This window comes from Condylura cristata, unplaced genomic scaffold, assembly GCF_000260355.1.
Source record: "Condylura cristata isolate star-nosed mole 26May11 unplaced genomic scaffold, ConCri1.0 scaffold00022, whole genome shotgun sequence".
Lineage (NCBI taxonomy): Eukaryota > Metazoa > Chordata > Mammalia > Eulipotyphla > Talpidae > Condylura > Condylura cristata.
In genome coordinates, this window is record NW_004567123.1 from 6,219,471 (window position 1) to 6,235,503 (window position 16,033).

A 16,033-nucleotide genomic window follows, 5' to 3' on the forward strand; every position below is an offset into this window, starting at 1 on the left:
CCCCATTCATATTTGTACATATATTTTACAGAAAAAGACTCAGGATTCCAGAGTTGGGGTTGGTTTCTGGAGGTTCCCAGCCATTGAAGTTACCTTGGTCCTAAGAATCTAGGCATGTTTCTTTTGTATCATCTGTTCTTACACTGCATGTTCCCACCAGAAAGAAGACAAACCCCAGGCTCTCCCCAGTACACAAACATGGAAGAGGCCAGTGGTATCTTGGCTTCTCCTGGCCTTGCTAGCTTGTACCCTTCCCTTGGCAAACCCTTCCCTTCTGTAAAGACTGCATTAGTTAGACTGAATAACAAAGCCGTTTGAAGAGAATTTTAATTTTGATACTAGTTACATGCCTTACAAAATTTTAAAACTCAAATTGTGGGATCTGTCATACACAAAATACTCAGGAAAAGGTGGAGAATCCATGAGCCTAACCTGCAGCTGTTTGTCTCATGGTTTCTTTCCAGCTCTTTCCCATGTGCATTAATTCATCTGGTAAACCCTCAACTAATGGGGAATTTTTAACACCAATCAAAGGGGAAGGATTTTGTGGGGGTGGGGGAGTAAGGGGGTGGAATGCAACAAAGAAAAATGGGGGAAGCCGGCCAACCGCCTGGGGTTCAAGAAACGGTTAATAAAAAACCTTTTTTTTTTGGACTTCCCTATTGCAGCAACTTTGCTGTCTTATAGCTGGGTTTGGAGATGGTGTGTTTGTTATTTTGCTTTGTTTTCTCCACACTGCATGCCGTGGACAATTCATGCTCCAGATGATAACCCAAGACAAGGCAAGATTTGAAACAGCACATGAAGTGGCATGAGAACATTCGGTTAGTCTCAAGTTACTTCTGATACACATGGTAATTCATGGCATAGTTGGTAAATGATAACTCCATTGCCCTGCCCTGCTAGGGAAGTGAGGTTTGTGCTAAGCAGTTGAGAGGTTCTTTGAAGGGTGGAAACTTGGAGCTGGAGCCAACTTTTGGAGATTCCAGCTGCCTCCAGCTGCGGCTTAGGGCCTCTCTGCTCCTGGGATTTGTTGATTGTTTCAGGAGACTCTGATTGAGCTGTGTTTGAAGGCAGGAGCCTTGTGTTGTATATTTGAGGGCAGAAAACATGGCAGGAGGAAGAGAACATACAAAAAAGTTCTGGGTATGAGAGTCCGTGAACTCACGCAAACAGGCGATGTGAAAATCCCATTTCTTGCATGAAGCTGATCTTGGCTTGCTCACTGATGCCTCAGAAGACAGGAAATCCTGAGTCTGTGGCGGTAGCCAGGGAAATGCTGGAAACGCCTGCTGCGAATCCCAATAGGGTTTGCACAAAGTGTTTTTCTAAAGTCTGTTTGTGTCTGCAGTGTTTTGACCCTTTTTGTACAGTCTGGTAAAATGCTTGGCTTGCAAGGAGGGGCAGGGGACCTGAAACTGGCCTGACCCTATGTGACTTGCCTCAGAGCTAGGCCAGAGGGAAGTGCTACTGTATGGATCCTAGGGGCAAACTGAAGGGGGGGGGGGGGTGAGAGGTGGGGGCTGGGAGTCTGCATTGTCAGGGAATTCCTGCATCTCCAGTACTTGGCAGAAGTCTCACTTCAGCCTCCCTCTGGCCTAGCCATATTCTAGATGTGCTCCCACTCCTTAGGTTCCATTTACACACACACAGCAGCCAAAAGGATACTTTCAAAACATAGCCCTGATTTTGACCCTTCTCTGCAAAACACTTCCATGACTCCCCATTGTATAGAAGCAAAATAAAAGCCCAAGTCCTTCCAACAACTTACGAACCCTGCCCAACTCAAGGTTATATTTTTCACAGGTGTCCAACCCATGTGTGCCTCTGGAAAAGTGGTCTTGCAGCTTCCTCATTACGGGAATCTAATTCCATCTCCATTGACATGACATGGTCTGGCTTCAGTGATGTGACAGGTTTGTAGCCCACAGAAATGGACAAAAGTGATACTAGGGTAACTACCCAGTAAAGCTCAGAAGTCTTCATCTGTGAATATTCTTGGCTCCTGAGGTCTCTCCCTATCCCTTTCCGGCTCTCCAGGTCGCTACCCAGCTTCACTGCAGTGAGAGGCAGAGTAAGAGGTGAGAGGTCACATGCCCTAACCAAGGTCAGCCTTCAAATCATCCCAGCCCAGGAACCAGATAAGGGAGTGAAGTCCAGGTCATCAGAGTCTAATAGAACTTTCTCTAATGGAATATTATATATCTGTGCTGAACAAGTGGCTATTGTCTACGTGTTAACTAGGGTTTAGAGAAACTTGAGGTAAATAATAAATGTTTCTTTAGTGTAAGTATACCCCATGCAACATTTTGGGATATACTTACACTGACCCAATCATTTGTTGTTTATCTGCTAAGTGTTTCCTAGAATGTAGTTACTGCAGCTGAGAGCATAGCTTTTACATTTCAATTTTGATTAAATTTAAATGGCCAGGTATGCCTTGCTACTACTATGTTGCACTGTTCATTCTAGATAATTCCAGATCTAGTCATTCCTATTATCCCAAACAGTCACTTCTTCCTCGGTGAAGCCCCAGACATTATGTAACAAACCATTCCCACTAAACCTTGTTTGAATTCTTGACTGAGAAATTTCCAAAGTAGAATAAGATGTAGTTGTTTAATGTATTAAATTTGTGTTAGTTATGCAGCAATTGCAAGTAGACCTCCCCTGGCCTCTCTCCCCTTCTCTGCTTGGACCTCCCCTGCCCTCATTCCACTCCTGCAAACCCAAGCACGCTCTGCCTCAGGCTCTGTGTGCCAGCTGTCCCGATGCTAGAATGTTCTGCTGCAGTCTTCTGCTGACTCATTCCCTCATCTACTTCTAATCTTTGTTCAAATCTTACCTTCCAAGAAGACTTTTCCTGATCACCTATTTGATTTCTGATCTAGCTTGCCTTACTCTATTAAACTTTTTTCCCACAAACATGTCCATCTTTATTTATTGTAACTTTCCATCTCTCTTTGCTGAGATATCAATCAGGTAAGGCAGGCATATTTCTTCACCTCTCTTGTTCCCTGATGTGCCCAGATGCCTAGAACAGTGCCATCACACATGGTAATCCAGTGGGTATTGTGGAATGAATGAATGGATGCTAAGCAGCCTCGAGTCTGGCTGCTGTTGTTGCTAACAGATTCCCTGCAAGTTTCAAGTTTCTTCTGTTAAGAGCACTCATTCCATAAACTCTATGCTGGTTATTTCCCAGGCCCTGGGGATGCAGAGGTGATTATGACAGGTGAGGTCTTTGTCTATCCTGAAGTAGCCTCTTCTAGGAAGGTGAGGATCTTGGAGAGTGACGCCCCTAATCAGCCATTTCACCTGGTGTTGGTGGCATGAACCAAAGAGCTATAGCTACTTTCTCAATGTGGCTGTCACTGTTTTTACTGGGCCCACTCCCAAAGGTTCTGATTTAACAGCACACTTGTTAAATGTAGGTCATTTACAAAATTTACCTGCTATCCAGGCAGGATTAGAACCTTAGGTAAACCCCAGTTGTAGCCTGAGAGCTACAGCTTCTTATAAGCTGATTGTACAGATGAGTAAATTGAGGCTCTAAGGATAAACTAGGTGCCCAGAGCCCAAGAGAGAAAATGTACTCCCTCAGACCCTCCCCCTACCTAGTTCCAACCCACAAGTGGAGGGACAGGGTTGACTTGGGGTAGGGCCCCTTTGGGTAGATAACCCCCCCCCCCCAGGGCCTTTCCTCTCATAGCTAATCAAGCTAATGTGAGAGTCTCTGCTCCACAGACAACCCCTCTGTAATTTGCGAGCAGCCCGGCCCTGTCATTTTATTGCTTTCTCAGCAGTTTCTTAAGACCTGGGGGTTCCATTTCTACTGGAAGGCCTGCCTTCCCAGGCTTAATGAAAGGGGATGTTTCCCTGCTGCTGGCTGACTGGACTCTGAGGGAGTGGCTGGTGTGCACTCCCAACAGGGGGTGGGATAAACTGTTGGCAAAAGTTTTAGAGTAGGAGGTAACAACTTGTTTTGTCCACCAAGTGCTGTTCTAAGTAATTTTCCAGACTTTTTAGGAATGTCACAGCACTAGTAAAGAAAGCGGGCAGGCCACAGAAGAGGAGTTAGCAGGACCTTTGGGTGCCCAACATCTGGCGTTAGCGTGTAGCCTCTCTTTTACTGCCTTGTATTGAACTCCTCTTGATCCGTTCCTGAGTCTGTTTTCCGCTCTGGACTGTCACTCCTGGGGAAAAGGATTGCGTGATTGTTACAAGCTGAGGAGAGAGGGACACTCCTGAACCCCCAAACTTGCCTGATCTAAATAGTTTCTGCCATCCACCGCATTAAGACAAAACATATAAGACCTTTCCTTTAATAGAAAGAAACTTTAATACAGTCAGTGTGCAATACAGAAAAGACAGAATGTCATTTCTAAATCACCCAAGTTACCCATCCCTTTGTGGGTAAAAGTCCACCTAAAAGGGACTGGCCCAGAGCAAGGCCTGAAAGCCTGCCCACAGTCTAAAGCACCTTCCAGCAGGGACCTATAGAAAAAGGTCAGAAATGGCCAGACTAGTCTGGGAGGAAAGGAACAAAATAAAAAATCAAGATGAACGCTGCCATAGTCAACCTCCCCATGGGTCTGTAACCTACATCTGTTTCAACTAGTCCAGGACCAAGAAGAAGCAAGTGGAGTTTCTTCACAGGTCTCTCTGCTCCATGTGCCTCCCTCAGGTCACCTTCTAGCTCTCCATCCTGCTTCTTTCTAGATTCTTTTCTTCCCTGCTCAGCTCCACCCTCCTTTTGAGTGGGGCAGGGAACCTGGAACCTCTCTTTCTCCTGGGGACCTCCCTGTTACATGATGTTTACATGGTGACCTGTTACATTAGGTCACCTAGGGTGCGTGCTTGATTTGGGGTCTCACTACCTGACAGCAGTGAGTGTGGACAGGTTCCTGAAGCTCACTCGTTCCCTCGTTTGTAAAATGGGGTGGTTTTTTTTTTTTTTTTTACTCAGAACACCAAAGGAGGTTTTGGCTCTGCCTGCCCATCCCTAAGAGAGTTATTTGGACTATCAGTCTTGTCCAAGGTGATGGTAATAATTCAGACGAATTCCAGAGGGAGGTAATCCATCAAAAGCCTAAAGAGGCAGAGCGCTCAGCACATAGTAAATGCTCAATAAACATGATGTCTGTCTGCAACTGTGCGCTCTCTAGGCTCTCAATCAGTGCTGTTGTATCCCTGTATTTGGAGCTGTTTACCTGGGGTCTAACCCTGGGCGTTCTATCTGTACTCCTGATAAATGAAATAAAAACAAACACGGAGCCATCCTGTATCTGAATTACAATCAAACAGAGCCAGGAGGCTGTTGAGGTCATGTCCCAGCCAGGTGCAGGTGCCTAAGCATGTACAGACACATCCACAGTTCAGAAGAAATGGGCACCGGCAGCTTCACCACCAAGGACTGAAATTCCAGCCATCACAACTTGACAAACTTTCCACCAATCAGAAGTGCACTGACTAAAAACCTCATTTTCATACCGTGTATCTAGCCCCACCCCTCTTGCCTACTTAAGCAGCTCCCCTTGGCAGATGGGCATTCAGCTCAAGTGTTCCTGGAGCTGGTATGTTGCCTGCTGTAATTTTCTAATTCGATCAGACTTTGGTATGGTGGACAAGTGTCTGCTGTGAAGTCAGAGACAGCAGGTTTTGGCTTTTCTAGAGATGGGCAGGCAGCCCCTGCAGGGCTGTAGGTGTTTCTCCCTTGAAGCATGCTGGGAAAGAATTCACTACTCATTCTGAAGGTGAAACATTCACAGTCTTCCTCCTCCTTGTCTGCTCTGCTGAGATACCCCCTAGGGAGTCATTCTTTGATTTTGCCCCCTGGGGCACTGTATTAAAGTTGGTTTTCAGTTTCCCTTGGGGCTTGCCCACCACAGGGGTCCTGCCCACCACAGAGGTCACCAGCCTGGGCGGTGCCTGTGAAGAGCAGGAGCTGGTGAGTCCACACAGTCCCAGCTTGAGGAAAAGGATCCAGCTCATCGCCACACGGCTTGCTGGTACTTCCAGAGTACACTTTCTGAATAAAATGCTTATGTGTGTTACAAAGCAAAATTCACAAATTTAGAGTTCTAATTGACTTTATTAAATGCTTCATGAATCCAGCAGCTACCTGTCTAGATACTGCGAGGACTTAAAACAAAATGGAAAGTATTTAAAGACAGAAGGAGTCTGGGATAAGGTTTTTAGCAAAAGAGATTATTTCAGTAAAGACACTTTCCTTCATGCGAAGGCAGGGGGATCCTGTCTTGCAGATGACTCAGCAGGTGCTGATTAGGAAACTCCAAGTTGATTGGTTTAGGGTAGTCAGGCCTGGGGTATGGGGGTGGGGGAAGGACTTCCCTTTTCCTCCCCCACTTTAGGGATGGTTCAGGCCTTTGTACATGCTGAGAGGGGCTGGGGGGAAAGGATCAGAGTGGGTCTCCTGACTGGGTGTAGGGAGAATTCTGGATTCTGGGCAGTAGTGGGAGATGTCTCTGTCCAGGGGTCTGAGGCCACGTGAGCAAGATATACCTCAAAATAACCTCAATTTTTTGTGTACGTCATTCAGCTTCCAGTTCTTCATTTAAAAAATAGAGGTGGGGGCTCTCCCTGGTGGCAAAATGGTTAAAGCACAGCACTACTAAGCTAGCCGCAGCTGCTTCAGCATGAGTTAGATTTTGGCCAGGGAGGTGACCCACAAGGTGCAGACCTCTCCTGTCTCACCCGCTGCTCCCCTCAGCAGTGTACTTCATCAATCTGCCTGTTCTGCTTCCCACTCTGTTTCTTTGGTGAATCCTCTCACTGTCCCTGCACCTCTGACCTGTACCCCAGTTCTGTATGTATCCACCTGCTGGTGGATGGAGGGATCACATGGGGCAGAAAATACTTTTACATTTTAAAGGGATTATCCCATGAAAGAACTACTGAGATCTTGGGGAATGAGGACCAGAGCCAGAAGGGCAGATGGAGGGACGCCCCAAATAAACCCTCTAAGGGGTGCCTTGTGAGGAGATGGAACAAACTCATTCATTTATTCTACAAACAATTGAGGCCCAAGATGCTGGCAGATAGTAGCAAACACAATAGATAATGTCCTTACCCGCTTGTACATCACCCCATGCTGGGGCATGAGAGAAGGCATAAGTGGGTACATAAAGAAGAGAGATGATAATTGCTATGGCAGGACGTAAACTAGGGAGACAGAGTGATGGAACTGTTATTTTACATTCATGGGCCAGGGATGACCACATTGAGCAGGGGGTCACTGAAAGAAGGCATGTGGGGCCTTTGGGGGAGCTGCTTTCAGGTCCAGAAAAGAGCAAGGTTAAAAGTCATGAAGTAGGGCTTATCCTGGTGGCGCCAGGGGTTGAAGCACGACACAATGAATCTATCCACAGCCACTGCAGCATGAGTTCGATCTCCAGCCAGGAAGGTGACCCACATGGTACAGCAAACTTCTTTCCCATCCACTGCTCCCCTCAGCAGTGTATTTCAGTACATCTGCCTGTTCTGCTCCCCACTCTGTCTCTGGTGAATCCTTTCACCCCATGCAACTCTTGTCTGTGCGCAGTTCTGGTATGCATAAATAAATAACTTTTTTTAAAAAAAATCATGAAGTAGGAGCACTTTTTACATGCACATTGGTTAACTATTGCTATATGACAAACTGCCCCAACACTTTGTGGCTTATAATAAAAATAAAAGCCACTTATTTTCATTTGTTTATCCGATCACCATCTCATTCCTTTGGGGTTTTTTCCCTTCCCACTCCTTCTTAACCTCAGAAATTTCATTTTATTTATTAGTGTCCAGTAGTTAGTATAGGCATTTTGCTTTGTTATTTTTTTAAAGGTTTATTTACTTAGGAATGGAAGAACTGGGGTACAGGCCAGAGGTGGTGGTGGTTGGGGGCAGAGGGTGAGTGGATTCACTAGAAACAGAGTGGGGAGCAGAACAGGAGGATCTTCTGAAATATACTGATGAGGGAGCAGCGGGTGAGACAGGAGAGATCTGCTGTGCCATCTGGATCATCTCCTTGGCTGGGGATCGTATTCACGCTGCTGTGGCTGCCAATATCTTTATAGCGCTGGGACTTAACCCCTTGCATCACCAGGGAGGCCCCCAATTTTTTTAAATACCAATAGTCTGGACAGGTTTATATGGAATAATGACTGATGATTTTTGTAGCTAGAGATAGCTGGATCTTAAGCACCAGAGTGGAGATTCAGATATTAGATAATAGGGAGCCATAGAGGGTGTGGGCAGGAAAGTGATGTGTGTGTGATGGAAGGTGAAAGTCTGGCTGCATGGGCAGCAGGCCCGGGGGAAGTCAGGACTCCAAAACATTAGAAACTGGGAAAGAAAGTGAAAGTGCTGGGTTGATCTAATGGGAGTGGGTTTTGGGGGTGCATGACAGGGAGCACATGAGCTGTCAGCAAGCACTTTAGGACTACCAGATGAACAAAGGGAGAGGTGATCTCTGTTGCTCTGGAAGGCAGAACCAGATGTCATGGTAGGAAAGACAGGGAGACAGGACTGGAATCAGTTCGGAAGAACTTATGTCACCAGAGTCACCCTTGTGACAGCTCCCTTGTGAGGATGGGGCTGGGCTGGGGTGTATTGGGTTTTGTCTCCCAGCTGCTGTCCCTCCTTTTGGAGGAATCCCCCACTTTCTCCTGGGGGTCTCTGTTCTGCATCCAGCAGAACTAATCCTGCCTGCCAGTGTTCTGAGTTTCCACCCAGCTTCTCCCCTCCAGCTGCAGCAGCTGACCCACAGAGGGCAGAAAACCCTGTGGGCCAGAGACACACACCCTGGTGCTGGGTGGGGCAGGGTTGTTGGTTTGGGGACCTGCTCTTCGTCTCCACTGCCAGGTGGAAGTGGGTAAGGGTGACGCTGCTGAGAGCTCCCTGGTGGTGTCACCCTTGCACTTTGTCCCTGCAAGGGGCACCCATGAGCTGGTGGTTAGTCACATTTCATTGTGGCTGATACTGGGAGAGTGGGGCACCTTAGGGAGCAGACAGGGGCTTCATCCCCAGACTGGGGAGAGGGGGCTCCCCCAAGAGAGGGATTGAGGCTCATGTGGTCCAGAGATGATCCTGCAGCTTGGGTGGGCGTGACAGAAGCAGGTCTTACTGCTCCACTCCCTGAGGCTTTGGGTAGATGAAGTGGAAGCCAGGACAGAGGGGCTCCCTCCCTCCCTGTGTGGCCAAAGCAAGTTGTATCCCTTCTCTGAGCCTCAGTTTCCTCTTCTATTAAATGGGCTTAAGGAAACACATACCCAAACAGCTACCAGAATTAGCAGGGAAGGTGCTAAACTTGTATCCTGGGCTCACCATGAGGATTTCACGGTCTGTATGTAGGGAAGGTGGTACCTGGGAATGTGCATTTTACCCAGAGGCCTCTCATGAGAGTCGTGCAACCACATTTGGAGGAGTTCCACCTGGAGAGTGCCAGCAGCCATTTGGACTGGGGGTTCACCATACTGTTCTGAGGCAGGACGAGTATTTACTTACTTATGCTCTTCGAGCCCCAGTACTTGTCATAGATTGGGAGGTGGACAGGTACACACATTTGCTAAACATGACTTGGCTTGCCATCCTGACAGCTTGACTTGAAGTCCCCGGGATCCCAGACCATGGAGGACATCTTTAAGGTGACCACTTCCTTGGGCGTTGGTGAGGGGAGCTTAGGAACCTGGGGTTTCCTTGGGGCTCTCTCCAGGGGACACTGTCTGTGCCTAGATCCCTTTGCAGACTTAGCCACCTGGCATTGGTGCTGCTCCTCACCTTTGTCAATATTTATTTCTCCCCTGGCCTCAAACAGCCTGGTATTTGCTGAAAGGGCAGGAGCAGACGTGGCAACCCAGCCTCTTTGCCTTGCTCTGTGCTTCCTGGTATTTCTGTGGGGGCTCCCTGTTCCCTGCCTAGAATTGCGGTACTGAGAACATTGCAAATGTTCTGGAAATACCCCTGGCTGTGGCACTGGCTCCTGATTCCAGTTCAGCCACAGGGAGGTTGTGGTCTTGTTTGACACAGGTGTGCATCCTTTTCTATAAAATCAGGCGCGAGTTGCTGACTCAGAATACTCGAGCTGGGAACATGGAGCCCCTAGTGCTGCTGCTAAATATGTATAGCCCTGGGAATGGTATTTTTCTGCCAAAGCTATTCAAATGGACCTTGTTTTTACTTCCTCCAACCCCAGGAGCATGTTTCAGAGAGTGTCAGCTCTCACCTCCCCTTTCCCACACAAAGATTTGGAGATCCATTGTCTCAGTTCTTGAGGCTTGCTCAAATCAACACAACTGTGGTGACTGTCCCTTTTTTAATAAAGAAGCTGTGGAAAAACTAAGTTTACTGCTTTAAAAAAAAAACACAACATTTTGGACCCCCCTGGTGGCACAGGGGTTAAGGTCTCAGGGCTATCAAGCTATCGCCAGCCACTGTGGCATGAGTTTGATCCCTGACAAGGGAGGTGACCCACATGGCACAGCAGACCTCTTCTTTTCCACTTGCTGCTCCCCTCAGCAGTATATTTCAGTGGATCTGCCTGTTCTCCTCCCCACTCTATCTCTGGTGAATCCTCTTCCCTCCACACCACCCCTCTGGCTATACTCCAGTTCTTGTATGCATAAATAAATAAAAAATAAATCTTAAAAAATATGACATTTAGATCTACAATTACATTTAGAAAAATAGTAGGAAAAATATGTAGTAAACATGGCAGAAAAGTCGCAAAATAGTAGTTTCCCCAACTGCCTCCCTAACCTTACAAAACTGTAGTTCGGTGATCAAAACCAGGAAATCCTGCTTTAACACCTTTAATTAAGCTAAAGACCCTGTGAGAACTTCACTGATTTCCTACTACATTCTTATGCTGGGGGGTTGGGGCATTCAGGATCCCACAAATACATTTAATTATTTTTCCCCCTCTAATCTATCTCTAGCAGTCCTGCTAGAGAATCCTGGGAGATAGTGTTGAGCATGCTCCTAAGACTTCTCCTGCCCCTCGGATGCTGGGGTGTTTGTATACCAGCTCCTGATAGGTTTTGGCCTGGGGCAGCTCTTGCACTTTTTTTTCCAAAGCACTTTTTTAAAAGATTTATTCCTAGTTTTTTATTTATGCATAGAAGAACTGGGATGTAGGCCAGAGGTACTGGGGGTGAACAGATTCATCAGTGATAGTGTGGGGGAACAGAACAGGTGGATTTACTGAAATACACTGCTGAGGGGAGCAGCAGGCAAGACAGGAGAGGTCCGCGGTGCCATGTGGCTCAGCTCCCAGGCCGGGATCGAACTCTGAGTGCTGAGGCAATAGTGCTTAACCCCTACATCAGCAGGGAGGCCCCCTCATGGGCATGTTAATTCTCTAGAATTTGTAAGTGTGCAGCTCAAGTGGGCCTGCGGTGGGGAACTTCCTCAGACAAAGCTGCGCTTGGAGATGGTGAGTCTACAGGAGACAGGGGCCACAAGAATTCCCACTATAGGCCTGACCCTATCACACTTTGAAGATTCTGAGGTGCAGAGAGGCTAAGTCTCTTATCCTGGGCTAGAAATGGTACTGTGAGTTGGTACTTGAAGCTATGCATTTGGGTAAGGATTGTGTTAAATGGTTCGAGATTTGCCCCAACTCAGCAATCTCCTTTTGCTTCTGTCTCACGTCAAGTTCCTCCTCAAAGCTTGCTTTCTTGCCTTTTGGTGGACTGGTCTGAAATTCACCTCCCAGGGCTGGCAGGGTAAGTATTTGCAGAAAGGCACACCCCAGAGAAATGAGCGATGGTTTGGTTTACTATCTTGGTAGTCACAAGTCCATTGTTTGAGTTGGGAACAAAAAGACTTGTATTATTTCAGGAGGTTTGCATTTTGTCAACCCCACCAATAAACAGTGTTAAAAGATTAGGCAAATTGATGTAAGATCTCCTGGCTTCTTGTTTGCTTAGACTATTGATCTCTCAGGCCCCAGGGTCCTTCCAGAAAATAGAACTTGCCTGAGTTGAGATGCACCGTGGTATGACCCAGGTTCTCCCTGGCCTTTGGAGCATCTGCTCAACCAGATCGCCCTTGCCTCTTAACAGGAGAGCTCTGCCTCTCCATGTGGACCACCTCCTGTACTGGGAATCAAACTTGCACTGCAGCTGGGACCAGCTTCACAGTGCTGCACTTCAACCTGCACCATCAGGGAGGGCTCACCAGCCTGTTCTTTTGGTGAACTTATGCTCCTGGGTCATCCTCATGAATCTGGAAAGGGAATTCTCAATCAGGAGACCCAGGCTGTGCCAAAAGGCACATTTGTGTATGCGGTGCCTGGATGCAGCCCCAGGCTCAGTTCCCAACAGGAAGATTTGAAGTGTTTAGAGGGAACACTCTAAACATCCCTTTGCCCTGTTCTCTCTTCAGAAGGCCCAACAGTTCAAAGCAGATGAGATTACGAAAGGATTGTCACAACTCACAGCCTGAGGGACTTTCTGGGCTCCAAGAGACATCAACAGAACATCAGCATATAAGACCAAAGCTGCACAGGAGCATGTGAATTTAAACAAGTTACTAATTGAGGGAGCGGGGAATATGTTGACTCTATTAAGAATGTCCATAACCTACAGCCTAGCAAGTTACCACTGAAGATCCATGACAGAGAGACCCTTGGCCACAGCATAAAGCAAGAGGTAGACATGAGGCTGTTCACAGGGAAGGGTCTTTCAGCCTCTGTGGGCAAGGTCCAGTGTGTATTTCCAATCTGTCAGAAACTTGTACTTTTTTTTACTTTAATAGTGAAAATAAATTAGCAAAGCAATACAATAAAAATAAATAACCCTGAAGAATTACAAATTATAAGACCCCTGATTTTTTTCGTAAAGATTTTTTTATTTAAGCATACAAGAGGTAGGGTCTAGGCCAGAGGTGTAGGGGGGAGAGGTTACAGGATCCACCAGAGACAGAGTGGGGAGCAGAACAGGCAGACTGACGAGGTACTCTGCTGAGGGGAGCAGTGGGCGAGACAGAAGAGGTCTGCTGCGCCATGTGGGTCAGCTCCCTGGCCGGGGATTGAACTTGTGCTGCACTGGCTTTGGAGAGCCCCCAAGCCACTGATTTTTATTGTGATATCTGATGTGAATAATTCTGCCAAATTGCTATAAAACTTTCTCAGCCCCCCCCCCCCCAGGCTGTTCTGTCATCATAGACTGAAGGTGAGTGGCTTGTGGACCAGACTGGCCTTGTACCTGACTCTGAGCACCATGGCTCTGTTTGCTTGCAGAACATGAAACAAAACCAGAAAGAACCTAAACATTTATCAATAGAAGAGTCACTATATGAACATATTAGATCCTCACTATAACATCTGTGTCATGTAAAAAATAAAGACAGTAGTGTTCTCTCTAGTGGCACAACTGGTTAAAGCACTGTGTTATGAAGCTCTCTGAAGCCACTACAGCACGAGTTCAATCCCCGGCCTGGGAGCTGACCCACATGGCATGGCAGACCTCTTCTGACCCACCCGCTGCTCCCCTCAGCAGTGTACAATCTGTCTGTTCTGCTCCCAACTCTGTCTCTGATGAATGGTCTCACCCACCAGATCGCTGGCCTGTACCCCAGTTCTGTAAGCATAAATAAATAAATCTTAAAAAAAAAAAGGGGCAGGAGATCACATTATAGAATGGAACAAAAAGTTACAAAATTATATGCAGTTCTCTCATGTGTTAAACATATAATCTCCTTCCTTCCCTGCCCTGACAATGAAACACTATGTATTTTCTGTGTAATCATTAGTATCTATGAAAACATAGAATTAGGGACTGGAAATGGAGACTGCTGGCATTTGGAATGTTGGGTAAAAGGGTATCATTGGTAGTGGTTTTATTTTTCTTTTTTAAAAAGAATGCATTCAAGTATTGTGTAATTTAAAAACAATTCAACCTAGGGCCTCCCTAGAGTACAAGGGGTTAAGTCTCAGCACTTTGAAGCTGTCAACAGCCACTGCAGCACAAGTCTAATCCCTGGCCAGGAAGCTGATCCACATGGCCAGCAGACCTCTCCTTTATTGCCCACTGCTTCCTTCAGCAGTGCATGTCACTAGATTTGCCTGTTCTGCTCCCCACCCTGTCTCTGGTGAATCCTTGAACGACACCCCCCACCCCGCCACTCCTCCCCCAACACCTGTAGCCTAGGCCTTAGCTCTTATATGCATAAATAAATAAAATAAATCTTTTTATTTTTAAAATGCAGCCTATAAGCAGGAGAGAGCTTCTACTTCTGAAGTTACATTGGATATTGAATTTTCTGGACTCCTCCCTATGTCTCAACAGAAGAGCAACCCATCTGCCCCCCTCTTATGCATGTAAACTATGAATTAAATGGATGGTGAGCATGAAGATGAGCTCATGTGCCAAAGTGTCTGCAGCCCGAGACACTGGTAAGCCACTGGCTGCATGGCTGGTTGTGTCTCTTTGTCAGGTGACCAGAAGCAGGAGAGAGCCTGGATCTTAGTGTCCAACATAGAGAGACCTGAGTGGAGGGTGGAGGTTGTGCCGGTTAGTTTTTGCTTCCGCCTGATCCTGCCTCAAATGTTAGCAAAAGGAGAGAAAACCCTACGAAGATGAAGAGAAAGGGTCTGGAAGGCTGAGGCAGGAGCTGTTAATGGCCTTACCAGGCAGGAAGCAATGGAATCCTCCTCTGGCTGCGGGGAAATGGAAAGTTTCATGACTTACACCACAAAACCCCAGACGGCTTTATTTATTTCTTGGTGTTCTTTGACTTTAGATTTCTGCCATTTCATGATAAGTTACCTTTATATGAGCCTTTCAATATGGCAAAATCACTCCCTTTCATTCTGGTAGTTTTATTGAATAATTTTCTTGATTACCTACTGTTTTCTCTGTTTTTTTTTTTTTTTTTCTAGAATTCTTCCTAGCTGGCTGTCACACCACCTAGATCCTAGATTAATGCTGTGTTTTTCTTATATTTTCTCTCCCAGTTTCCATGTTGACCTTTTTTGTTGTTGCTACTGTTGTGCTTCTAGAAAATGTCATTGACTTTATCTTCAAATGCTTCCATTGAATTTTTCAATTAACCTGTTTATTTTGAGATAATTGTAGATAATTTGTTGACTACTTAATGTTCAGTTTTGAGAATTCTTTATATATTCTAGATACTAGTCCTTTGCTGGGTAAGCAGTTTGCAATACCTTAGCAGTGTACTTCAGTCAGTCAGCTGGTTCAGCCACAGATGGGGACTTTGAGAACACAGACCTGCAGGGTGGGCTTAAGTTGAAGGAGGGTCTGCCTCAGCAGTTCAGTAATTTCAAATTCTACTTGTTCATGGGTTTTGGAAGTGAGCTTATGAAACAGTGATAGGCTTTAATGTAGTAACTTTGGTCTCTATGACCTTCATAAACACCTTTTCACTTTAGCATCCTTTTTGTTGATTTTTCTAGTTTTTCTACATTGACATATCATCTGCAGTAAAAGCAGTTTATTTCTTCCTTCCATTATGTATACCTTTTATTTCCTTTTAATTTTTATTTATTTTGGCATAGAAGAACTGTAATAGGCTTGAAGTGTGGAAGATTCACCAGAGACAGTATGGGGAGCAGGACAGATAGACTGACCAAAATACACTGCTAAGGGGAGCAGCCGGAGAGGCAGGAGAGGTCTGCTGCACCATGTTGGTCACCTCCCTGGCCAGGGATCGAACTCAGGCTCTAGCAGTGATAGTGCTGAGACTTAACCCCTAGACCCCCAAGGAGGCCCTATTTCCTTTTCTTATTGCATTTGCTAGAACTTCCATTGTGATACAGGGAAGGAGTAGAGAGGGACTATCCTTGCCTAGAACTTGATCTTAGAGGAAAGTCCCCAGGTCTTCATCATTGTGTGATGTTAGTGGTTGGCTTTCTATTCCTTCTGCACTTAGGTGGGACAATATGGCTAGAGGGGATGGACCTAGATATTTCCCCTCCCCTGTCTGTTGGGCTATAATAAAACACCAATCACTTAGGCTCTGGTTAACACAGTGTCTATTGATGGCCTTGTGAAGCAGAACAGAGTGTGCT